Here is a 26,299-nt window from a genome sequence, read left to right as displayed (position 1 = left end):
CAAATTAGGTATGTCCGTATACTGCAGGTTGCAGGTATGATTGAATACAACTTAAAATTATATTTTTATAGTTCCTGAACCCTCTAACTTTTCATATTAAAACAAACCATAAATGTATGATATCTACTGATATTTCAACTATTATTTAAGAGCTATTTCGATGGCACGATCCTTGAATACGACTACGACGACGGACCTCAGAAATACACAGTGACGGGCGGAGTACCGCAAGGCTCGATGGCATCTTCAAAATGGTGTTGCCTATGAATGCGACACTGGTGGGATATGTAGACGATTATTGCTCTGGTTGTAACGGGCAAACCTGCCCTTGATGTGGAATTCACCTGCAACAATGCCTTAGCGAGGACTGATTACACAAGCCAATCTCCAGCTTGCAGCGCAAAAATATAAGCAGTTTTGTTTAGCAAAAGGAAAAAGAGGGAGAGTTTGACGGTAAATGTCGGAGGTCTCAACATTCAGTCTAAACCGGCTAATGGGTTATGATTGACTCGCGCATGACCTTCAGAAAGCAGGCGGTCAAAGTCAGTACGAAAGGCGCCGTAGTTACAAGTGCTCTAACACGGCTGCTGCCGAGCATTGAGGGAGCTCAAGGTGCAAGGAGGAAGCTTCTATCTACTGTGAGAGACTTCATCCTGTTGTATGGCGCTCTCATTCAGTCCCAAGCCCGAGAAACACACCTATGAGAGGCCAGGCAGGTTTATAGGGTGAGTGCTTTGCGAGTAACCTGTGCTTATTAAACAGTACCGGATGCAGCAATTTGCGTGGGCCGCGTTTGATCTCACCGAACTTACCCGCAAGTGCTAAATTTAACATGAAACAGTGTTCCAGAGGAGGTCGACTCAGCCAGCTTTAGTGGAAGCATGCCCCACATATCACTGGCGCGACGGCATCAATCGAATGTTTTGACATTTGACATTTTATCTTCCCTTACCATTTCTATCTTCCCCTATCAAAACAAATATTTTTTACACTTATTATTTATATACATATGTTTATTATTCGGAATATGGCGCTATATCACATTCAATGCCAAGTGATATATGATAAGTAAATATATGTAAAGTATGTATGTATGCACATACACAAACTAATGTTTGTACTGGAATGTTTTCGGATCTTTGGGTGTCCAAATTTCAGTGTCCGTACATATATATCGAAGTATACATATATATTATATATATATATACAGTTTGTCAAGAATGAGTTTTGACATTGAAAATAAATTCAGTTTTTGATTTCAATAGAAAAAATAGCACTCTTTATTTATCTTTGACCTCTGGTTTGTATTAATTCATATTTTTTCACAGAATTTAAAAGGAATTAATAACAAAAATTTGAAGTTCTTTGAATAAAATAACAACGAAAGCAACAACAAATAACTCACTATTTCGGCACTGTCAATGAACTATTTTTACAAACTTTAATACCGATTTTTTTATATTAATATGTGTTCAGAGCGCCACTGCATAATTATGTGGCATCACCCTACTACATTTTTTTAATTTTTCAAACAGCAACCCTATGATTCATTTTACCTCGCTTTATAAGAAAGACGTAAAATAAAGACACTTTGACTTTGATTTCAGCTTACACCGTGAACAACTTCACGTCAGAATAACGTATTTTGTTTTGCTTTAATTCGCTATTCAATCGAGCGCAAAACTCTTGCGCGGAGACTACAATTTTTGGTGACCTCGACGTGATCACATAGACACCGCTCTTTGCCGTTGTGATTTTGCTGTAAATTGTGAATTACTTATACATAAGCACCGTACACCAATACTTGACAGTCGCATTCGTGACGCAGCTGTGATCGGTGTGTGTGTTTTTTTTCAGTGCTCTGGTTCATTTAGCAAAAAGGTAAGGCGTCGTGAAATTAAAAGATACAATAGATATCTAGTGACATTTTTTTTCGCAGAATTCGGTGTATAGCGTTGTAATAGTTTTGTCTGTGAAAACCACGTATTTTGTTTTTATTTCTTGGAATTTCTACCTGAAAAATTAACGTATAGAGTTTTCTTACCGCAAAAGTGCCTGCGGTAAGCCGCAAAAAAAGTGATGCGATGCCGTCCTCAATGCCTTCGGTATCGTGCTCAGCAGAGGATTTTGAGGAAATTTGCGCTAGCAATGAATCTCTGATCCATAAACGCGATGGTGTCCTCAATGCCTTCGGTATCGTGCTCAGCAGAGGATTTTGAGGAAATTTGCGCTAGCAATGAATCTCTGATCGATAAACCTGCTAGCGAAAAAGTGGATAAAAATCTGCGAGATTTTTAAGAAAAAAAGAGTGAAACATATCCTTGATCCGACCAAGCGACATCCTTCGGTTGAAAAAAGTGGAGTTCAGTCGGATGGAAATGAGAGTGAGGAGATGATGTAGTTTGAGTTTGTAAAATCTTCGAAAGACTCCGTAAAAATGCAAAATATTTGTAATGCTGAAACGGGTACAGTTGAAAAAAATGCAACTGCCGAAAAAATCAAGAACACAAATAAGTCCGATAGCTCCGTTTACTCTCCATCTAATTTTATTGGCAAACCTTTTGTTTTGGTAAACAGCTCAGAGTGTGACCTATTTAAAAATATTAAAATTGGAAATAGCATTAGTCTATATCAGCATATCCGTCACTTAAAAATACAGGATATCGATATCATTGAAGCAGTTGGCGTCACCTTATATAAGGGGTTCTTCTTCAATCCCAGATCGGCAAACAATTTCGTCACCAATAATGACATTCTAAAAATGAAACTAAAGCCTTTCATTCCCAGAACGGCCTTTGAAGCGGATGGCGTAATTCGAGGAGTTGCGCTTTACCTTTCAAATGAAGAAATCCTGAAAGAGTTAAAGTCTACTAGCCAGGTAAACTTCGTACAACGTTTCCTTAGACGTGATCCGGAGAATTCAAACAAATTTCTCCCAACCCTCTCAGTTAATATACAAATTTTCAAGTAGAACATTACTTTCCGTCTATTAGACAATGCTACAACTGTGGGAGATTGGGAGACACACAAAAAAGCTGCAAAAGTAGTAAACGCTGCTTTCTCTGTGGTAGTACAGAAGTCTGTATACCACCCTACAAAATAAGTCAATGCATTCTATGCAAAGCTAAGGACCATAAATACTCTGATAGAGAGAAGTGCCCAGTATGGAAGAAGGAGAATGAAAAATGCAAACCAAAGGCTTGATGGAATGAGGGACTAGCCAAGTCCCATCGACTACTTGTTACTGATTTCAAAAAAGCTAAACACTACCCATCTCCGGAAAATTTGGAATTAGCTTTGGAATGCAAGAAGGTGTGACAAGCTGATGTAAAAGAGACCAAAAAAGAAAATTTTGAGGAAAAAATAGCGGAGCTGAATTGTAATTCAAATTCGAGAGAGGCGTGGAATCTTGTAAAATGCCTTAGAGGTGTAAATGGCTATTCTGCAGATATTAAGTGGAACTCAGACAATAATGATGTGTACCTTAGGCATTTGAAATCACAGGTACCACCAAGCTCTGCTGCCTGGCAGGAATTACCCAATACAACTCCTGTATGCAGGCTAACCTTTCAGTATGATGAACTGGCCACGGTGCTTAATGCCAAAAAACGGCGCTCAGCAGGAGGCTGTGATGGAATAACCTATGACATGATTCGCGCTCTCTCTGACAAAAGCTTATGCAACCTTTTAATAGCTCTAAATGATGAGAAATCTTAAAATTAAAACAAACAAACTCTAGCATTTACAAAATGATTGAAAACTCTGCAGAGGTTAAATCCAGTTATAGCTTTGTTTTCAAAAAATTTGAAGAGATTTTTGTGAATACCAATGTAAACTTAATGACTGTAAACTGTGAAAACTTGGTGGTGATAGATGACTCCTTGTCTAGAGCTAAAAGCAAATTTTCTAATCATGAACTTAAAGCTATTTTTGCTGAAAAAATCGATGAATTCAAGCGCGATGGTGTCGATCTTCTGGCAACTGATGCGTCTGCTGTGCTTAATACCGTTGGGTGTGGCATTTTAAATGTTACAAACAACACGGGGCATTTGTTTAAAATAAAAATGCGAACCTCCTCCACTTTTGGTGAGTTGAGGGCCTTGATTAAGGCCTTAGATATTGCGAAAGAATGCAAAATGAGTAAGCTCTGTATTTTTACTGATAGTCTGAGTTCATGTCTGCTGCTCAAGAAAGCAAGCTCCAACAACTGCTGTGCTACTCTTTTTAAACAAAAGGTAAATGAATATGGTTTTGACAGTGTTTGGGTGATTTGGTCGCCTGGGCATATTTGCATTGCAATAAATGAAAGAGCCGATGCAAAAAAAGCTGTTTGCAGCCGATTGCAAAAAAAGCTGTTTGCTACGGCTCAATATCGAGCGTAGAATTCACTTTTGAAGAGGCACTCAGAATTATAAGAAATTTAATATTCAAGGATTGGTATGACGGCTTTCGTTCATTCTCAGAAGAAAAACCAAACCTTTTAGCCAAACTGCATGATTGTTTGCCGAAAAAACCTTGGTTTTTTAAAGCTTCATTTGATGTCAAAATTATCAAAATTGTAAATAGAATACTGGTAGAATGTACTTATGACAGCGTATATTTTTACAAAATATTGTCCAATAACACTGATCTTTGTATGTGCGATTAAATTAACTCATAGAATCTTTAACTGCCCACTCCTTGATCACATCGGAACAAACTACACCTTTTTTGATTCATACACGGACCTCATTTCCATATTTAAAAACAATGTAGTCTTCAAGTCTTTTATTTCATTTCTTAGTTCTGCCAACCTACCGAAAATAGGTATTTTTCAATACCAAACGTTGAACACCCTGACTTTTTGTGGATGTAAAATCCCGCCAAACACTTCTTAAATTCCAAAAAAAAAACCGTAGGTACACAAATCTCGCGAACAGTGACCTCAGGCGAACCGTTTCTTTTTGTTTTTCGGTGTTTGCCATGCAAACAGGTACCGCGTACAAATAATTTGAAATAATTAAAAAACTTTTGCAGTTTTCAATAAAGAGGCGAACAAATTTTTAAGAAATGTCGTTCTTCAAACGGAAAAGCGTAGCCTTAATACGCCAATTTAACTTAACTCAACCAACTGCACGTCATGGATCATGCAGAGCTATCAGTGAGAATGGAGCAGCTGGATCGCATTCAAGATCAATTCTACTCAACTCAATTTCAACTGGAGGAGGAAGACCCTAACGAACTTGACGCCAACAATCGTAATGAATTTGCAGTCACATTCATTCGGAACAAGACAGCATTTACCAGGGAAATAAACAAGATGGATTATCAACCAGGAATCAACCATCTCAGGATCAGCAATCCGTCGTCATAGTGAAGCAGCCAAGGTCGTGCCTACCCGAATTACAGCTATCAACATTTGGCGGGGCATACACAGAGTAGCCGAATTTTTTTTGGCATGTTTCAAACGGTTGTTAACAATGACTCTGAGCTATTGAATCGGGAAAAGTGCAGCACTTGCGATCCTGCTTAAGGGGTGGAGCGCTGGACACCATTCAACCTCTTGAAATTCATGATGAAAATTATATAACTGCATTGAATTTACTTGTTGAAAATTTTGATAACTGTCGTTTAATTTTTCAGGGCACATTCATAAGCTGTTCAAGTTGCAAAGGGTGAGTGCTGATTGCCAATCAGGAGAACTACGGTCGCTTGTGGACCGCATGTTCGAGCTTTGCAGTCTCTGGGCTCCATCGAACAAATAGCCGATTGTTTGATCCAACGCATTAAGGCACAGAAATTGGATGCCAGCAGGCATAAGCAATGGGAAGTACGAGTTTTCGCTGAAAGGCTGCCCACTTGGAGCCCACTTAGCACTCAGGTGAGCAATGTCAAGTATCGAAAAACCTCATTTAACCTCGTATAAAAACTGGTCACAAAATCTGTGTGGTGTGTTATAAGCATGATCATGCCATCTACTCCTCTCCCGTGTTTTCCAGTATTAGCCCGAATGAACGCTGGAAGAAAGCAAAAAAAAGCCATCAGGTTCAGCAGTGCAATTCGTCTACATATCGCCGTTGCTCATTGATGCCCCACACGCTACTGCATTTTAATCATACGGATCAAAAAAATCTCAGACAACCTGAAGGATTACCTAGTCCAGCACAGTAAGCACCGCGCATAGCCATCAGCAACTTGTCTTCTAGTTCCAGTGAATGTGTGCTCCATGCAACTGTTTTTGTTTTAGTTCGTAATTGTCTGATTCCGCTTCCCAACTTAATTTTATAACAACTAGACTCGCTAGGCCATTACAGGTTAAAAAATCCAAGTCATTAGTTACAGTTTCGGGCATTGGAGATTCAGAACTCGTAATCAACTCCAGCGTGAACATCTTCATTTAGTCCTCACATATCAACTTCACTGCGACAATAGATGCAGCCGTAACTCCAACAATCATCGATTGCCAACTAAACTATTCACTTGACATCACTTATTGGAATATTCCGGCGCACATAACGGCGTCCTGATCGGCGCAAGCATGTTCTTTGACCTGCTATGTGTTGGTCAATTTCATTTAAGAAATAATCATATTGGGTATGGGAATAAGTTTCCGCCCTCGTAAAAGAGGGGTCACTGCTGATACAATTTTTGTGATCGGTCTAGTAATATACTGGTGATTTGAAGGTGTATATGTAAGGTCTCGATGGCAGTAGTTGACATTCGTTTGAAGCGTAAAGATCGATTTTTATCTGACTTCAAAAATGTCTACGTTCGTCCTGAAAACCAGCATTTGCGAGAAGTCATGCCTCATTATTACTTTTTAAGCAAAAGTCCAGCTGAAACGTGTTGTATATTGATCAATATTTGCGGTAATCACACTTCATCAAATACAACTTGTGGTTTCGACGTTTCCAAAGTAGACACCGAAAAAATTCGAAGATACTCAACTACAACTATTATTGGATGAAGACGCATGTCGAACCCCTGATGATATGTCTAAAGAGCTGGATGTTGACAGACTAACAGTCGGTAAACGTTTGCATGCGATGGGAATGGTTCACAAAGCAGGTAACTGGGCGCCATATCAATTGAAAGAGAGGGATATCGAGAGACGTTTGGTGACGTGTGAGACGCTTCTTGAACGGCAGAAAAGAAAAGGTTTTCTTTTTATTATGACAACCTAAAGCGTCGAAAATGTTAGAGCCTGCCAGATGAACCAAGTCAATCGACAGCGAAAGAAAATATTCATGCTTAAAAAGTTATATTGGGCATCTGATGGGATCAGAAGGGTGTTATCTATCATGAACTCCTTAAACCATCTGAAACCATCACTGGCGATCGTTACCGAGTGCAGGTAATGCGTTTGAATCGAGCTCTCAAAGAAAAGCGGCCAGAATGGGACGGTAGACATGACAAGCGGATTTTTCTGCATGACAACGCTAGGCCACATCGGTTCAGAAATATTTAGAGGGTTGGTTGGTTGGTTAGAGTGGTGATTCATACAGAATCTAACTAGCGCTTCCGCACTATTTTGTTGGCACATCCTTGTTGTTGTTGTTGCTGTAGCAGTATCTTTGCCCTGTCAGTGTAGTGTAATCACTGGTCGTCTTCGTCTAGCTCATCTCGGAGTAGGCCCAGGAAAGTAGCTGTTTCGACGGGTTGGGTCCAGAGGGAGAAAGGTGTTAGATGAGTAGGTTTGATGGGGCATGTGAAAAGGTGGTTAGTGTCGTGCGGGGTGCCTTCACATGCTGGACATATGTTTGGTATGTCGGGGTCGATTCTGGATAAGTAGGAGTTTAACCTGCTACAGTATCCAGAACGTAATTGTGCCAAGGTTACGCGGGGCTCTCGGAGAAGCTGGAGCTTTTCATCTGCAATAGGTGGTGGTTGGACTCCGATTACGGCATTCGGGGGTCGGGAGCTTAAGAAGGTGGTAAGGGTCCCCCGATGAATGTCGTTTTCGGCCTGTCTGTACACTGTCTGATCCTAGAGTGGTCTGTCTGTTTTGTCCTGGATCTCGTCCACGTAGTCGAGGAAATGCCTCTTGATGTGCCTGGGAGGTGGCTCAGGCTCAAGCAGGTGTTTGCATGGGTGAGGCTCACGGTGACACCCTAGCAGAAACTGCTTGCTGAGCAGTTTGTTATGCTCCTTTACAGGAAGCATGTGAGCGTCGTCATGCAGGTGTTGTATTGGGGACATCAGGAGACATCCTGTCGCGGTCCTAATAGCAGTATTTTGGCAGGTCTGGAGCTTCGTCCACTGCATATCACTGGTTCCGGGAGACCAGACAGCCGCAGTATAGTTAAGAACCGGTCGGCCTATTGCTTTGAAAGTCGACAGCAACATTTCTTTGTCTTTGCCCCAAGTGCTGCCGGCAAGCGACTTGAGGACCTTGTTGCGATTCTGTACTCTCGTTGCAATAGCAGTTGTGTGCGTGGAGAAGGAGAGCAAGCTGTCAAAGGTGACTCCCAATATTCTGGGGTTATTTACCGTCGGTATTGGGGTATCATCGACGTGCTCCTGAAGTTGCAGCTTGACCTCCTTTGTCCAGGTGGTAAAAAGGGTCGCCGTTGATTTAGTGGAAGAAAGTTTTAGGTTTCACGCAGTGAAGAAGCGAGAAAGGCGGGCGAGGTAGTCGTTTACTTTGGTGCATAGGCCATCAATGTCATTGCCCGACGCCATTATCGTGCAGTCGTCGACGTATGAGACCAGTGAGACTCCCTCTGGTGGCTGGGGGAATTTCGAAATGTAGAAATTAAAAAGCAAGGGTGAAAGGACACCACCCTGCGGTACTCCCTGCTTTTTTTCTCTCTGTTTTGACGTTTGGTCTCGAAATATCACCGACAAGTGACGACCAGTCAGGTAGTTTGCGCTCTACCTCTTCAGCCCTGGCGGGAGTGTCGACTGTAAAATGTCATCTAGTAGCGTGGCGTGGCTGACTGTATCGAGAACCTTTTGTAGATCCAACGCTACTAGGACAGTCCTCTCGCAGGGGCGGTTTTGGTTTAGTCCGCGGTTTCCCTGGGTGTTTATGACGTTGAGTGCCGTGGTGGTGTTGTGCACTCTTCGAAAACCATGCTAGTGTGAGGCTGGAGTCAGGTGTTCTGTGAGGAGTGGGAGTAGAAGGGCTTCAAGCGTCTTCACTACTGGGGAAAGGAGAGTTATTGGACGATAGTTTCAGTAGTGGGACCACTCCCCCTAATTTCCACTTATCAGGAATGATGACAGTGGCCATAGACAGGTTGAAGACCTTGGTGAGAAATTCTACTCCAAGTGGACCCAGCTTTTTCAACATCAGCATGTTTAGTCCGTCAGTGCCAATGGCTTTAGACGGTTTCATATGTTTGATGGCCCCTTGAACCTCGTCGCTGGAGAAAGCAAGCGGTGCACTGTTGTATGACAGCAACCGTCTGGTGACACAACGTTTGGATCTGTCGACCGGAGGATGCAGTATAAATTGCCGGCTAAAGTAGCTCGCGCATCTCTTCGGATCCGACGAAGTACGACCGTTGAAGGTGATATCCACCTTGTCGTTGTGCTTCGTCGGGTTCGACAGGGACCTTACGGTGGACCAGAGCTTGCTCACACCAGAGGTGAAGTTACAGGACTTCAGATGCTCTATCCATTTGGTCCGCTTGTGTTGGATTACCAGTTGTCGGATCTCCGAATTGAGGTCCTTTATTAGAGGATCCCTGGTATCGGCCTGGCGTAGGCGATCACGCTCGTTCGCCAGAACAGCTGCTTCAGCTGGGAAATAGGGATCCGTCCAGCGGGTATGAAGCGAGCCGCGGCGGCTGTGATCGCCTTGCGGAATGCGCGTTCGCCTGCGCGTACATCGGTGGGAATGGGTAGGGCTGCGAAGATGTCCTCAGTAAATTCCGCGAATCTGGTCCAATCAGCTTTGTTAAAGTGACCGGAAACAAAATCGGCAGGTTTCTCGATCGAGATGATAATGGACAAGTGGTCTGATGCGAGCGATAGATAGGTCACCAGGTTATGCTATTTATCAGACCTGCGCTAGGAATTGTGATGTCAAGCGAGCTGCTGCCCACTACCCTAGTGAGGGCGTCGTCGTTTACAGTGCTGAATGTCGAATCGTCTATCTGCTCTGCCAATAGCTGTCCCTTACGATCATTTGGCAGGCTTGAATGCCAAAGATCGTGATGCGCGTTAAAGTGACCTACTACCTATCGGTTTTCTCCCCTGATGAGCGCACCAATATCAGGGAGATATCCTGCCGGGCAGCAAGTGACAGGGGGTATATAAATATTATATATTTCGAGCTCGGCATCGCCTGACCGGACAGCTATACCTTGACATTCTCAGGTGCTGTCCCTGCGGTCGATGCCTTCATCGATGAGACGATACTGCACTGAATGGTGGACTATGAACGCTAGGCCAGCACCGTTGTCTCGCTCGCGATCCTTTCTATGCACATTGTAGCCGTCCCTGGTAATCAGGGGGGAGCTAGCGTGCAGTTTTGTCTCCTGGGCCGCAGCTATCTTGATACCATACCGGCTCATGAAGTCGACTATTTCGTCAGTCTTGCTAGTGAGTCCGTTGCAGTTCAGTTGCAATAGCTTGAAGCTTCGCGGGAGAGTTGTCGTAACTCGGGGGGTGGGCGATGCGTGATGTTGTCTGCGTTGGTCCTGCTGTGCGTTCCGCAAAATTGGTTGTGGTCTGATGTTGACTGGTGGCCGCGCCACTGGGGGCGGTTGCGGGTGCAGAGTTCTGAAGCAGGGGGCAACGCAGTCGCGTGTCCACTCACGGGTGGTGTGCAGGCCGGAGCACCTCCAAGAATGGCACCAGCCACTGCAAGAATTGCATTGAACAGTTGTCAAGTTCCGAGGAACTACGGTCTGATACACGGAACAGACTGTGCGGGGGACTAAGAGCTGCTGGTTTGTCCCCGCACTGGGGTAGGAGCAGGAGGGTTGTGGGTCAGAGAAGGAGTTGTGTTGCTCGTGGGGGCTCCTTACCGTTGAGGTGTTGTTGGTGGTGGCAGTGTGACGTGCCGGCACTGAGGGCACTGTCGCCGTTGAGGCAGGGGCCGCCTGTGAGCGGGAGCAAAACGTGGCCACATACCTTGCGGGCCACTCCCTGTGTGTCTTAAGGCCTGACCAGGTCTTAAGATGGCACCACCCGTTGCACTGATTACACCTAGCCGAGGTGGAGTTCGGGTTCGTGGCAAATGCAGCAGTAAAATACTTCTGGTCCGGGGTTATGTTCGACGCCAGCCCGGAAGAGAAGTATTTGGAGCAAACTTGCTGCAATGAGTTACTCCTGTGACGAAAGATTGGGGGTGGGATACGGTACAGGGCTAGTTTACTGGGGCGGCAGCCCTTGGTCGGGAAAAACCCGAGTCATTCCGGTAACGTAGAACCGGCTGCCACATCCTCGTTACCAGCTTGTTTACCAGTTATTTATGGCATGACTATATCCGGTATGTGCGGTTTAAGAACCTTATTAGGTTGTTGGCATCTAAGCCAGAGAGTTGTTCGAGACTCTAGGCAGCGGTTTGCCCAGGCTTAACATTCTGTCCTTCGATAGGGCAGAACATTCATAGAGGAAGTGGAGGATTGTTTGTTTGTTAACAGTAATAGTAGCCCCGTCAGTGTCGAGTATATCACCTGTCGTCTTCGTCTAGCTCATCTCGGAGTAGGCCCAGGAAACATGCTGTTTCGACGGGATGGGTCCAGAGGGAGAGGGGTGTTAGATGAGTGGGTTTTAGGGGGCATGTGAAAAGGTTGTTAGTGTCGCGCGGGGTGCCTTCACCTGCCGGACATATGTTTGGTATGTCGGGGTCGATTCTGGATAGGCAGGAGTTTAACCTGCTACAACATCCAGAACATAATTGTGCCAGTGTTACACGTGTCTCACGAGGAGGCTGGAGCTCTTCATCTGCTGTAGGTGGTGGTTGGACTCCGATTACGGTATTCACAGGATGGGAGCTTAAGAAGGAATTACGATCAATTAAAATCAATTCATTTTTGAATAAGTTATGAGGAATTAAAAAAAAAAATTCTTATATAGGGTGGGCCATGTAGAATTTGCTCTTTGAATCGGCTATAAAAAAAAATACCAGTCTAACGGTTAGACGCGATAGAAGTGAAAACTTCCGTAAAACAAACTGAGAGAGAATGAGACGAAAGCAGCATTAGGAGCGGGATAGTTATAGGTTCATTATAATATTGCTATAAAGTTCATATTTTATTTTCTTCACTTTATTATTATTCATCCTCAATGTTTTCAATTTCAACAAATGATACGAGTGGCTTATGATAGCTAAAATATGATACAAAGGCTTTGGTTTCGATGTTGTCAACATATCTTTGAAATACCGCGTCAATTGTTGTTTTTGATCGTGTTGTCGATTCAGTGCGATTGTTACACATTTTTAAATTGAATCTTGTAGAGAGTCAATTAAAGGAACCGCTGTGTCCAATGCAAAATTTTCGTTAAAATCGCCACTTAAAATCTTTTCTAAGTGTCCGCGATACTTCTGGTGTATACTTTATTAAATTTTCGTGAATAAATTCCGTGATGCTATTTATTAATTGATTCGGTAAAATATAAATTGCCACAATTAAAACTGTTTTCCCATTGCTCAATCTGGTTTCGCATGCACATATTTCTCCCACTTTAGAGAGCTGAACAGACAGTGATTCTAGTTGCTGTCCATTCAGATCTATCTGTGGAGTTACAATACGAGCACCGTCATTTTGAATGTGGTAGATTGCAACACCGCCTGCAATTGCGGTAAATATTTAAAAATGAAAATATTTACGAATATAAAAATACGGACGCAATACAGCACACGCGGTTGTTATTATGAGCGTCGTAACGCGTATATTACACAGACGTACTAGGTTAGGTTAGGTTAGGTTAGGTTATGGTGGTAGTCGGTCTGCACGACCAACTCACTTTGACCTTACAGGTCCGTTGTGATACCACTGTGCTACACGGGAACCTGATTTATCTTCCTTCGTGGAACCATTTCGTGGCTCTTATGAAGCGTAGTATTGATGCCAACCCCACGCCAGACAGTTCTGTAAGAGAATTAAAAAAGTATTTACCTAGACAACCTGCTCTGATTTTAGCTAGGGCTGGACAATTGCAAAGGAAGTGCTCAACTGTTTCTTCCTCTTCCTCATCTCTGCAGCTTCTGCAATATTCATGGGAGAAAACTCCTAGTCTCGAGGAATGCCTGCCAAATAGCCAGTGACCGGTTAAACAAGCCACGACCTTCGAGATATTGTCTCTTGAGAGACTAAGCAGTTCCTTTGTTCTTTTCTTGCTTATTTGCGGCCATAGTAGCCTAGCTGTTAGACACGTATCTTCATTTCTCCATGACCTATTGGCCTCTTGGATAAAGTGGTTTTTTATTATTAGTTTACTCGTGGCCATGGGTATTCCAATGGTACTTTTATCACTCAGCAGTTGGAGAGCGGTACCCTTTCTGGCTAGCTCATCTGCTTTACAGTTTCCCTCAATATCTCTATGTCTCGGAACCCAAATAAGGCTGACCTTGAATACGTCACTAATATCATTTAAAGCTGTCCGGCATTCCTGTGCAACCTTCGATCTTAGTAAAGCCGCATTCATTGATTTGATGGCCGCCTGGCTATCCGAGAATATATTTATAATCGTTTTTGTTACGGCGTGCGTATTTAGGTATGTAGCCACTTCTTTTATAGCTAGTACCTCTGCCTGATAGGCGCTGCAGTAGTCTGGTAGTCGAACGGATAGTTCCAGTCCTAATTCCTTCGAGAAAACTCCGTAGCCAACCTTATCGTCTAGCTTGGATCCATCTGTATAAAAGTTTAATTCTCCCCTTCTCCATGGCCTTGTTGTATGCCACTCCCTTCTTGACGGTATACTCGTCTTGAAGAGCCTTTCGAAGGTAAGTCTAGGGATAGAGTAGTCTATTTCTTGTTTATGACTATTCAGAGAGTGCAAAATGGAAGCGTGGCCAAAGCACCGGTTTTTCCATAGCGCCATACTTTTTAGTCTGAGCGCCGAGGCGGCGGCCACGTGTTTTCCTACCAGATTTAGGGCAGGTAAGTTGATTAGCACTTCCAGCGCTTTGTTTGGAGTAGTCCTTAGAGCGCCAGAGATGCATAAAAAAGCTGTTTTTGGACCTTACTCATGATTTTAGCGTAAGTCGCCTTTTGAGCAGATGGCCACCATACAAGTATTCCGTACATTAAGATTGGCCTAACTACCGAAGTATAGAGCCAGTGCGTAATACGGGGTGTTAGTCCCCATTTGATACCGACCGCTTTTTTTCAAGTGTATAATGCAACGTTGGCCTTCTTTACTCTTTCCTCAATATTAGATTTCCACGTGAGTTTCCTGTCTAATATGAGTCCTAGGTACTTGACATCCTCTTTCAAAAGAATCTCCACACCCTTAAAAATTAGCGGGGAGATTATAGGGAGCCTATGTTTCCTTGTAAAGAGAATTGTTTGAGTTTTTGAGGGGCTTATATCGAGTCCCCTGCTCTCAGTCCAGCTTCTAAGCGTGGCCATGTTAGAGCGCAGAATATCCATAAGGGTATTAGGATATTTGCCTTTAACGGCGATTGCTACGTCATCTGCGTAAGCTGTGACGTGGCAACCCCCTCTTTCCAGGGTCAGTAACAGGGAGTTTACTGCCAAAATCCAAAGAAGAGGGGAGAGGACTCCACCTTGCGGTGTGCATCTGCAGACCTGTCTGCTTAGAGTAGTGCTTCCTAATTTAGCCGTTACCTTTCTTTTGATGAGTATATCTTCTATCAGGGCTACGACATGTGGTTCAACTCCAAAATCTTCTAATGAATCTACTATAGCGTTTGCATTTATATTGTTGAAGGCGCCTTCTATGTCTACGAAAGCAACCAATGCAAACTCTTTGTCTGATAAGCTTTTTTCCACCAACCCGACGAGTGAGTGTAAGGCGGTTTCTGTGGACTTCCCTTTAGTATAGGCATGTTGCGCCGAAGAGAGCCTATTTAAAGGCACGACACCCCGTATGTATTCATCTATTATTCTCTCCAGGATCTTGAGAAGAAAAGACGTTAGACTAATGGGTCTGAAGTCTTTAGGGTTAGTGTGTGAGGACCTACCTGCCTTGGGTATGAAGGAGACTTTTGCCTCCCTCCATCCTAGCGGAATGTAGCCCATGTTAAGACAACTTCTACTGACAATTTTGATAAACGGTAGTACAATGCCCCGTGATTGCTGCAGTTCAGCGGGGTAGATACCGTCCATTCCTGGCGATTTATAAGGACCAAAAGTATTAATAGCCCATTCGATTTTTGAGTGTGTAACTAAGAGATTTCCTAGGTCGGATTGCCTTTCATTATTGGCGGAATGGTTTTGTTCCACCGGCTTGTTTCCTGGAGAGTGTGTGTCTAGGAGAAGACCTAACGATTCCTCACTTGACGTAGTCCATGTATTCCCTTGACCTTGTAGGTAGCCTAGGTTGCATGGCGTCTTTGAGAGAATTTTTCTTAATCTGGCCGCTACTGAAGTCTCTTCAATTTCTTTGCAATGATTTTGCCATGATTCACGCTGCGCAGTTCTAACTGCTTTTTTGTAGTTTTTCAATTCAGCCTTATAGGCTTGCCAGTCCTCTGACCTTCTCGTGGCCTTGGCCAGATTAAATAGTGTTCTATGGGATTCTCGTAGCGAGGTTAGCTGCTTGGACCACCAAGGTGGTTTAGACTTCCCTCTGGGCCGGACAACCGGACAGCTGGCTGCTAACGAGCTATTCATTGCTTTAGTTACCTGATTAACCAGTTTATCCAACTCCCCACAAGTAGTGGGGTTTTTGGGGGCTTTCTTTGGCAGTAGAGCTCTTAATTTTTTATTGTAAACTCCCCAGTCAGTTTTCCGTATATTCCTGAACTGGCTAACTTGGGGAGACCTAGTGTCGATTTCGAATTCAATATACCGATGGTCTGAGAACGAATTTTCGTTTGAAACTCGCCATCTTTTAATGTGATTAGAAAACATGTCGGAAGCCAGGGTGATGTCCAAAACTTCCTCTCTGTTCATAGTAACAAAAGTCGGCTCTGAGCCTAAATTCAAAACACTAATTTTATTTTCTAAGATAAAGTCCAGTAGTGACTCACCTCTAGAGTTAGTGTCGCTGCTCCCCCACAGGATATTGTGAGCATTTGCGTCGCAGGACAAACCAAATGTTTGTTCTTCCGGGCTGCCTCTTGCACCAGAGTACGGACTTCGTCCGGCGGAGCTTCTCTGTCATAGGCCATGTAGGCGGAGGCTAGCCAAAAACCGGTTTTCCCGAGCTCGATGCTTGCCGCCACCATGTCGCCGCTACTAATCTGTGGGAGCAAGAAGATATTTATATTATTTTTAGCGAGGATGCAGCTACGAATCTTACCTCTGTGTTGTACGGCAATCATTTTAAATCCCTTCACTCCGAGGCCGCAGATTTTATTGCCGTATATCCACGGCTCTTGAATGAGGGCTATGTCAAGTCCACCGGCAGCCAAGCGGACGGAAAGATGCGCGGACGCAAGTTTGGAGTGGTGGAGATTAATTTGGATCAGCTTCATGAGAATCTGTCCGTTTCATCTCCACCATCGTGACCTCGACGTCCTCCTCCGAGATCTCCCCACCCTCAATGTCAGCGAGGAGATCATCTTCGTTAAAAAGCGGCCCCACACCGGTCAGCCTCTCCGAGTCGGTTGAGCATTGGCTGTTGGCCAACCCTTCTGCAGTATCGCTCCGCAAGCTGGCTTTGTCACTCTCCTCATCTGAGTTCAAAGCTGGCTCGTCGCTGCGATAGATTCGAATGGTTGCATCAACGAACCCGAACCTCACGACATTGTTTTTCTGCGCCAGTGGGCCGAGCGATTCTCCATTGAGGATGAGCATCACCTGTCGTCTACCTTCTACTGGCTCCTCTATTCTACCTACCTTCCAATTATGTGTTGGCAGGTCTCTGTTGCAGGACTTGAAAATTTCTTCAATTTTCTTTGGCTCTGCCGGCTTGGCCGGAATCCAAACTCGAGCTCGAGGCCTGCTTGGAATTTCATCCTTGCTGACCGCATCGAGTTTGGCACCCGGCCAAACCTCTCCTATCTTGTTTACGGCCAACCTGTAGAGCGTGGCTGACCTAGTGTCTTCGCAGGCGATGAGTTTAGCTCTACCTTGATACCAGCCTGCGTCATGACAAAGGGGAGAGGGTCCGGGGTGTTCCTCTAGGATCTGAAGGTACACATCGGCGATAGCCTCCTCAATCCACCTCCATTTTTCCTTAGGAATCACTCCTTCCTCCTCTCCTTTGTCGATGACGGCCAGTATCTCACCGCCGCCTTTTACCACCTCACTAAAGGTTGGATATTTTTGGCCACCTGCCTTCTGTCTTTTGGCGGCCCTTTCCATTGTCTGCTCTGCAGACCGTTGTCTTTTGGGAGTAGCACCCGCCGGTTTTCCCAAGTCGGATATTACTCCCTTTGCCCACTCTAGCGATTTAGCCTGGTCTTCGGTTAGCTGGTCTGTTGCTACCTCTCCTAGTCTAAATAAAACCCTGCTGGCCGCCTTCTTTTCATAATAGTTTTGTTTGGAATGACGGACATGTTTAGTCGGCCCCCCCCGTTCTGCGCTTATGAACTGCCTAGAGGTACTAGGCCCTTCTATGGCAACCTGCCGGTTAATCCTAGAAGCAGGTGCCGACCCCCGTCCTCTATAAGAGGTTGAGGTGGGATGGGGGTTATTTGTCCTACGCAGCGTTGCCCCCGCAGCTTCTGCCATTGACTGATTTGAGGCCGGTTTACCCAAGCCTCCTCGCCCCCCGCTGCCTCCTGCAGTACTCGTACTGGGACCAGCCCTTTCGCTTATGCCCCCTCTAGCTCCTAATAGCGGCGGTCTGACCACTGCCTTGCTCTCAGCTGTAGCAGTAGTCGAATCCACCTTTGTTGGTTTTTTGGGAGGACCGACCTCCTTGTAAAAAATGTTATTTTTTTTGTTTGACATGTTCATTTTGGTCCCACGAGTGTCGGACAAGAGAGGTCCGCCTGTACAGAGGTCCGTGTGCACAGGTAAGGCTAGATAGAACCGGAGGTCGCCAGGTATCCGGAGCACTCCGTTCAAGACTGGGCTATTTTTGGTCTGGGTCCCCACCCAGGCTGAACCTCGGCACGGGTCGTATAACACCTTGTTCCGACCCAGGGCAGAGCTTGGTCATCGTTCAAAAAGCAGCCCGAACCAAGGGAATGAAGTGCATTCGCTCAATACTGGAATGTATTCAAGTGACAACACTATCATCCATTGGTAAGGTCTGGTTAGTGATTCGACTAAGCCTCCGCACCACGGCAAGGTGTCTGCCATCGCGAAGGACATACACACAAACATTCGTAGGACGCTTGGTCTAAGCAAGTATTAGGGAGTGTAATAGGACTATGAATAAGTTCGTGCGGTTTTTTTCGAAATTTGAAACTTTATTGACGTAAAATGGTTACAAATTTAATATTCAAAATATTGTCCATCGCTTACTACTACTTTTTCCCATCTTTCTGGCAATTCACGGATTCCCTTTGTGAAAAATTCGGTCGGTTTTGCCGCAATCCACGAATCGATCCATTTTTTGACTTCATCGTAATTACGGAAGTGCTGGTCAGCCAGGCCATGTTGCATCGATCGGAAGAGATAGTAATCGGATGGCGCAAGGTCTGGACTATACGGCGGGTGGGGTAGGACATCCCATTTGAGCGTTTCTAAGTATGTTTTGACCACTTGTGCAACATGTGGCCGAGCATTGTCATGTTGCAAAATAACTTTGTCGTGTCTATCGGCGTATTGCGGCCGTTTTTCTCACAGTGCTCGGCTCAAACGCATCAATTGTCGTCGGTAGACATCCCCCGTAATCGTTTCATTCGGTTTCAGTAGCTCATAATACACAACACCCAGCTGGTCCCACCAGATACACAGCATAACCTTCAGGCCATGAATATTCTGCGCCGACGTCGATGTTGAAGCATGGCCAGGGTATCCATACGTTGCCCGACGTTTTGGATTGTCGTAATGGACCCACTTTTCATCGCCAGTCACAATTCGATGCAAAAAACCCTTTCTTTTGTGCCGTTGAAGCAGTTGTTCGCATGCCATAAAACGGCGTTCAACGTCTCTTGGCTTCAATTCATACGGCACCCAATGGCCTACCTTTCGGATCATTCCCATGGCTTTTAAACGTTTGGAAATGGTTGATTGATCAACTCCCAAAGTTTTTGCAACCTCTTCTTGCGTTTGAGCCGGATCTTGATCGAGCAATTCCTCCAATTCGGTATCCATGAACTTTGGCGGCGCACCCTCGCGTTCTTCGTCTTCCAAGCCAAAATCACCACTTTTAAAGCGTGCAAACCACTTCTGGCACGTTCGCTCAGATAGAGCATGCTCACCATAAACTTCCACCAAGATACGATGACTTTCGGCTGCTTTTTTCTTCATATTAAAATAATGAAGAAGAATTCCCCGCAAAAACACATTATTTGGCACGAAATTCGACATTTTCAAGTGTGGTAAAAATATTGTTGTTTACGCTTCAAATAAAAAACTTATACTGACGTTTGTGCCTTACGACAGTAGCTCTCCAATGAATGTTTGGAAATGTGGATCGATGGAATAATAATCAAGTTACGCCATCTGTTGTAAAACCGCACGAACTTAAAAATAGACCTATTAGTATAGGTATACATAATGCCTTCTCGCTCACCGTAGCTCCGTAATACGCAGTCGCGCACACATACTAGCATACATACGTATGACGCTTGAATTAAACACCAAAGCAAGTAATAGGCAGTGTAGTATACATACCTCAATACTCACTATACTAGCGTGGCTCAGTAGTACGCAGCCACACACATATACGTATATCAACATATAACGCTTCGTAGTGTCGCTTTTTCGTTTCATCGAATCTCAAATCACTCCCAACGATTCTAAAGAAGTTTTCACTTCAAAAAGATCGAATCTGTATTTTTTGAAACTTTTTTTTTGAAGAATATTGTCATTTATGAATGAAAAATAATATCGTTGAAATGACTGCCATGACTTTCTTTACAGTAGGCCATTCGATCAACCCAATTTGTAAGCACATTTTCGATTGTTTGGGCTCCAATTTCATGAATGGCAACTTCGATTTCGTGTTTTAAAGCATCAATCGTCTCTGGATGGTTCGCATAGCATTTGCGCTCCCCCCACAAAAAATATTCCAACGGGCTTAAATCACAGCTCCGAGGCGGCCAATTGATATCGGAATTTCGGCTGATTATATGGTTTTCAAAAACGGTAGCCCAAATTTCGAGTGTAACTTTGGCAGTGTGACCAAATGTCGTCCATGTCATCCTCTTCAATATTTGGAAACAACTCGTTGATCATGTCACGGTAACGCTCGCCATTTACTGTTACCGCGGCTCCTCGCTCTTTCTCGAAAAAAAAAAATGGTCCGATGGTGCCGCCAGACCAAAAACCGCACCAAACAGTGACTCGTTGTGGATGCATTTGCTTCTCTACAGTAACGTGTGGATTTTCTGAGCCCCAAATCCGACAATTTTGATTATTGACGTAGCCACCGATGTGAAAATCAGAAAAGAAGAAGAAGACTCACCACTTTGGAAATAGGTTTTCAATATTTCCCAATTTTGAAAATGAATGTTTGAAATCCAAAACTACTAGACCGATTATTATAAAAATTGGTATATATGGTATATGTATTTTTCCACGGAGAAGGTTTGTAGAATATGCTCATTGATGCCACTATCCACCAGGTGGCGCTGCAGAGTAGCAACTTCTGCCCGGTTTAACCGATTGTCATAAAAATTAGTATGACCATGTATTCTTACACAGAGGAAATGAATATGATATGTTCATAGATGTAACTCAACACCACGTGGCGCTGCAGAGTAGCAACTTCTGGCCGATTTTTTCGAAATAAACAAATAGAATAAAACGGTTCAGAATGAATTGAATATTTGTGTACTGATTTTTCTTTAAAGTTATTTTTCTTAAATTTATTTTAGTTGTTGGCGTAGCAACGTGCGAGTTATTCTATTTCAATAGAATAGAGTAAAGAAATATTATATGCTGCACAGTCACGTGCTTTCTTTATTAATAATAATTCAATACTGCTCTACATTTTGTATATTTAGGGCTATTTATAATACAAGGATGCGGTGGGAGATTTGCAGTGGAAAAATGTTTATCAATCCATTATCCATTCCTTATGTTATTTACTAATACTTATCTATTGTTTGTTTTTGGAAAATTCCGTTTCGGTTGCTGCCTGATACGGTTTGTATCGATAATGCATTCGTTGCATGTTATAACGTGTTATGTGGCGACGTCAGCAGTGGCGTAGTAAACATTCCTTACTGTTGTTGTGTTCTAAGGCGGATCAATTCCACTTCGTATATTTCGTTAGTGAGTTTTCTCCTTTTTTCTTCCTGTTTTATTTTGTAGCATTGGCATATTTTGACCGACGAGTACACAAAGAGTACTGGTACTGAGAATGCTATACAATGTGAACTTTACCGGATGTTCTTCTATAGGTATAGCGTATTTGTACATTTTTTGTATATTTGTAAATTTGTAATCTGACTCGGAAGTTAGAACTTTTAGGATCTCTAATTGTTCGTTAGTGTGAGAATGGGTTGCATTTTTTGTTTCTTTTTGATGGTTGAGGAATTTTTTTTCATCGATGTTTGTGGACATGTTGAATTGGATAAGTTTCGGTCCTTTAATTGTATATCCCTTCCACGTATGTTCTCCATCTGTGATGATATTACCGTGATCTAATACTAATATAGGTTTATTGTTTTCTTGAATGATGTTACATTTAGCTTCCTTATTTTCCAAAAGTGGTATAGTACAATTACATCTGCCAATTGTTGACACATATTCATTCCTACATAGTTTCTACATCTAGCTACTCTAGTATATTTGTTGTTACATTCAGCAATATGTTTGTCAGTAATTATTTTTCCATGTCTATACATTAGTGGTGTTATATTATACAATTTACATTTGTTTGTTATAAATGGATATTTATAAATAGTTATTACGGAGTTTTGGTATAGGCAAATATGTATATTTGCATATTCTAGTATATTTATTATGGGTGTATCAAATTGTTCACTTGTAATTATTTCTTCAATATCATTTAAATTTAAAGTGTTTGAATAAAAATTTCCATTTTTTCCAAAATTGATTGTATTTGTAATGGCTAGAAGTTCTTGATAGACTTCGTTTACTACTATTTATTTTTTCTGTTACTGATTTAAGATCTAAGGTGTCTAAAAATGTTTGAAATTGAGAATTAATCTTTTGTTGTTAGTTGTTGCTTTTAATAAGTTCATTGAGTCCTGTCTTAATTTCTATTAGGTCGTCGTGGTCTGGTGTTCTTGTTATAAATTTTAAGGTTGAACATAAGAAATTTATCTTCTTAGCTCTAAGTGAAGTTGATATAAGTTGCGATTTCAAGGTTTCTATCCTGTTTATTATGCTTGAGATGAACAGTATATATATAAGAGTTGTGGGGCATTGTTTAGAATGTGCAATAACAGCATTTCGTTGAGCAAATACGGCTGATCAAACAAAACAAAGCAATATCTCGGCCACTTAAATTTCCCAACCCGTTTCTAAAGATTCATGGTGGCTTTCGTCTACTACTAGTGGGTGGACGTATTGAGTTAGCAGACTTGGCAGATTGTCATAAACATCGTATTTTACTACGCACTAGCTGTACCCGCGTGCGTTGCTACGCCAACAACTAAAATAAATTTAAGAAAAATAACTTTAAAGAAAAATCAGTACACAAATACTCAATTCATTCTAAACCATTTTATTGATTTTGTTTATTTCGAAAAAATTGTGACATTACAAAGTTTAGTTTCAATTCGATGTTTATTGAAGTGCTGTGGGATACACAATATTTCTTGTTTTTCCATCTGGTGCTTAGACGAATAAATCAGAAGGTTTTTCGACACGTGTGCAAGCCACATAGAGCTGTCCATGTGAGAAGCATGGATTCTCCAAATTTAATTCACACACTTGTAACGATTGTCCTTGTGCTTTGTTAATAGTCATTGCGAAAGTGAGTCGCACCGGGAACTGTAAACGTTTGAATTCGAATGGCATATCTGTCGGGATCATTGGGATACATGGAAACAGTACGTCTTCACCTTTGAACTTTCCAGTCAAAATTGTTGCCTCGATAACATTGTTCATCATTTTCTTGACTGAGAGTCTAGTTCTGGGAGTGTTCGAGCCACAAATGTTGCGGCAGTGTTACCTTTTATGACAGAGCATCACTAGCTAATCAAGCACAACATACACATTTTCAATGCGCAATCGAGAAGGAGGAGGAAAAGTAAGTAAATTTTGTGTTATATGTTATTTTTATGTTGTAATATTGTTAATTATTTGTTTTTAGCATAAAATTAAGCGTTCTGGAAACCAAATTACTGGTCAGACCACGATTAGACATGGAAAATGCATTTGGTAGCGGGAGGAGGGAGAAATCGGTCCTTTGGGGCAAAGTACTGGACAAAATGAAAACCTATGCTCCAGATCTTAGCGCTACAAGAGATCAGTTGCAACGCTATCAAAAATGTGTGTTCGACGCAAAATAAAGTCTGCAATATTGCTGCACATTATCAGCTAAGTATCAGCAACAGAGTATCAATAAAGCAACAGGGTTGCAGTATTGCGGTAATTATTGAGCGGATCGAACACACCCTCTGTTGCAAAGTCGTGGTGGATTTATGTTTCGAAGAAGGATGATGGTTACGCCAATTTTCAATGTAAGAACGTGCGGTGGCATGCCCGGCTAATCAAGCGAATGGAAGAATTCAGTTGGAAAGCTGACATGCTCTTCTTGATTCTCCACAGTATCGATGGACTTATATGTTGTCGTTTCACTGGGTATTCCATGCTGAATTGTGAAGTTGATGGTATTGACATCGATGTTTTTGGCTGCTAATATAGCACACGTACTGAGCCACTGATGGTTTTTGTAGTTTTGTGCAATGTTTTTGAAAACTTTTTGCACCAATTCGTCGATGCTTTCTGTGATCTTACAGAAGTTTGCTGGCAGGGTGATACATTGTGTAGATTCATCAATTTCCATTCGCCCATTTCCAATATCCAATAATTGTTTTGCAAAATTTCCAGCCGATGCATCCCGTTGTAGTTGTACGCGCATGTTAGTTTTCGAAGTCAATTTCTGTAAATGACGCCATAGAACTGATGATTTAAGACATGCATTAAGTTCATCAACGGGTGTTGAACGTGGTCTAATGGGCAGTGTTTGTCGAAAATCACGAGACAGTAAAATGAGTGCGCCACCGAAGATCCGTCTTTTTTCTCTCGAATCTCGCAGTGTACGGTCAAGCGCTTCCAATGCTTTCATGTGAGACCTTGTACATTCGTCCCATGTGATAATTTGACACGTTTGGAGTATTTTTCCCATTCCAGAGTTTTTGCTGATATTGCTCGTTGCTGACTCAGTGTTTTCCAAATTCAACGGAAGTTTCATGCTGAATGCGCCGTTCGGTCACCATCCAAAAGAGTTGCCGCAACTCCATATGATGCAATAGCCAGTGCAATATTATTTTGTTATCGTATGGTTGCCAAAATTAGTGAAAGCAGAAAAATCTTGCCTGTATCACCGGGCGCATCTATGAAAAACAGTCCACCGCTTTGTTCTGTGATGGCACGCATAATTCTGTCAAACGCAATGCGTTGTTCTGGAATCAACTGCGGAAGATCATATTCGTTTCCTCTGTGTAAAAATATATGGTCATACTGATTTTCATGACAATGGGTTGAACGGGGCAGAAGTTGCTACTCTGCAGCGCCACCTGGTGGATAGTGGCATCAACGAGCATATTCTACAAACCTTCTCCGTGGAAAAATACATATACCATATATACCAATTTTTATAATAATCGGTTTAGTAGGTCTTGAGTTCATCGATGACATACAGACAAACATTCATTTTTATATATAATATAAAGATTACCATGCAGGTGCTGAAGCACTGGTGGCATTACTACACCTTCCATTCTGCGTCATTGATGCAAGAGAGGTGGTACGCCACATTGTGTAAGATATAAGTCGAAATTATTTCAACAGGCGATGGGCAATCTTTCTTTAGCACGTCTTACGCCATCAAGACCATTCGCGCGTGTGGTGTAGACTTTTCCGGACCAGTTGAAACATACCTGCACATTCTGGGCAAGACATCGTGCACAAATTATATAGCAATATTTGTGTGCTTCTCAACGAAGGCAGTGCAGATAGAAATCTGACCTGTCAGCAGATGCATCTTTCGTCGCACTGAAGCGTATGATCAGCAGACGAGGATTGCCAACTGATATACAAGTATACTTAGATAACTCGACTAATTTTGTAGGTGCACGCAGAAAACTTCAGGTGTTGAAGATGTCTTTATTTCATGGAAAAAATCAAGAGTCAATTATAAATTATTGCCTAATCAGTTTATAGACTTTCACTTTATTACTCCCACAGCCCCACACTTTGGAGGCCGCTGCGAAGTCAGCAAAGGGACTTTTGAACCGCAGCGTGGCGAATTGTTGCCTTCCCCAAAGGAACTGAACACAGTGATGATTTGTATCGAAGAGATACTAAATTCACGGCTAATTTCACCTTTGTTATCAGACCCGAACGACCTTGAAGCATTGACTCCAGGCCAGAGAAAATGTGCACCAATATGGGGTTTGGGGAAGACGGTCGCACAAATACATTAACAGCTTGCAAGCGCGAACCAAATGTATTCGAAGGATTGCTAGTGAATATCCCAGACGATAACGCACCTTTACAGCGATTCACTATGGGACGTATCATTAAATGCATTCCTGTGATAATCGCATTAGAGTTGTGGATATTAAAACTTCAAGAGGAATCTTACGCCGATCAGCTCATAAAATAGCTATACTACCTGCTTGAAATAAATTGGGTGTTTGGTCATGTTAGATGCGCCCTTGAAAGGGACCATTGCAGCATTGCATTGCAGTTCCCGCAATCATTGAGCAACAGGTGATCTTGTTATTTTGCACTAAAATTAAGTATGTGTGTTGGTGTGTAAGCATGCAGGTCTAATTGCAAAAGAGAATGTATGTATATTTACCGGTAATTCCTGCATAAACATGTTTGGGGGGTAGTGCCAACCGACTCCAATTAAAAACGCCCGCTTAAGAGAAGTCATTCTCCACTTGGTCTCTCCATTGCAGTAGAGGTCTTCCTCTTCCCCTGCTACCACCTTCGGGCATCGTATTGAATACTCCTCGGAT

At 42.8% G+C, this 26,299-nt stretch overlaps 1 protein-coding gene across 1 annotated transcript in view; it reads left to right on the top strand.

The window, feature by feature from the left end:
• LOC128870431 (phosphatidylinositol 5-phosphate 4-kinase type-2 alpha) overlaps positions 1-26,299 on the top strand; it is a 178,736-nt gene that overhangs the window by 140,352 nt on the left and 12,085 nt on the right. The window contains exon 9 of the transcript XR_008455373.1: positions 5,623-5,860. The gene's annotated coding sequence lies outside the window, so the exon portion shown is untranslated. The remainder of the gene's footprint in view (positions 1-5,622; positions 5,861-26,299) is intronic.

This window comes from Anastrepha ludens, chromosome X, assembly GCF_028408465.1.
Source record: "Anastrepha ludens isolate Willacy chromosome X, idAnaLude1.1, whole genome shotgun sequence".
In the NCBI taxonomy this organism is placed as follows: Eukaryota; Metazoa; Arthropoda; class Insecta; order Diptera; family Tephritidae; genus Anastrepha; species Anastrepha ludens.
This window is presented reverse-complemented; position numbering and strand designations above follow the sequence as displayed.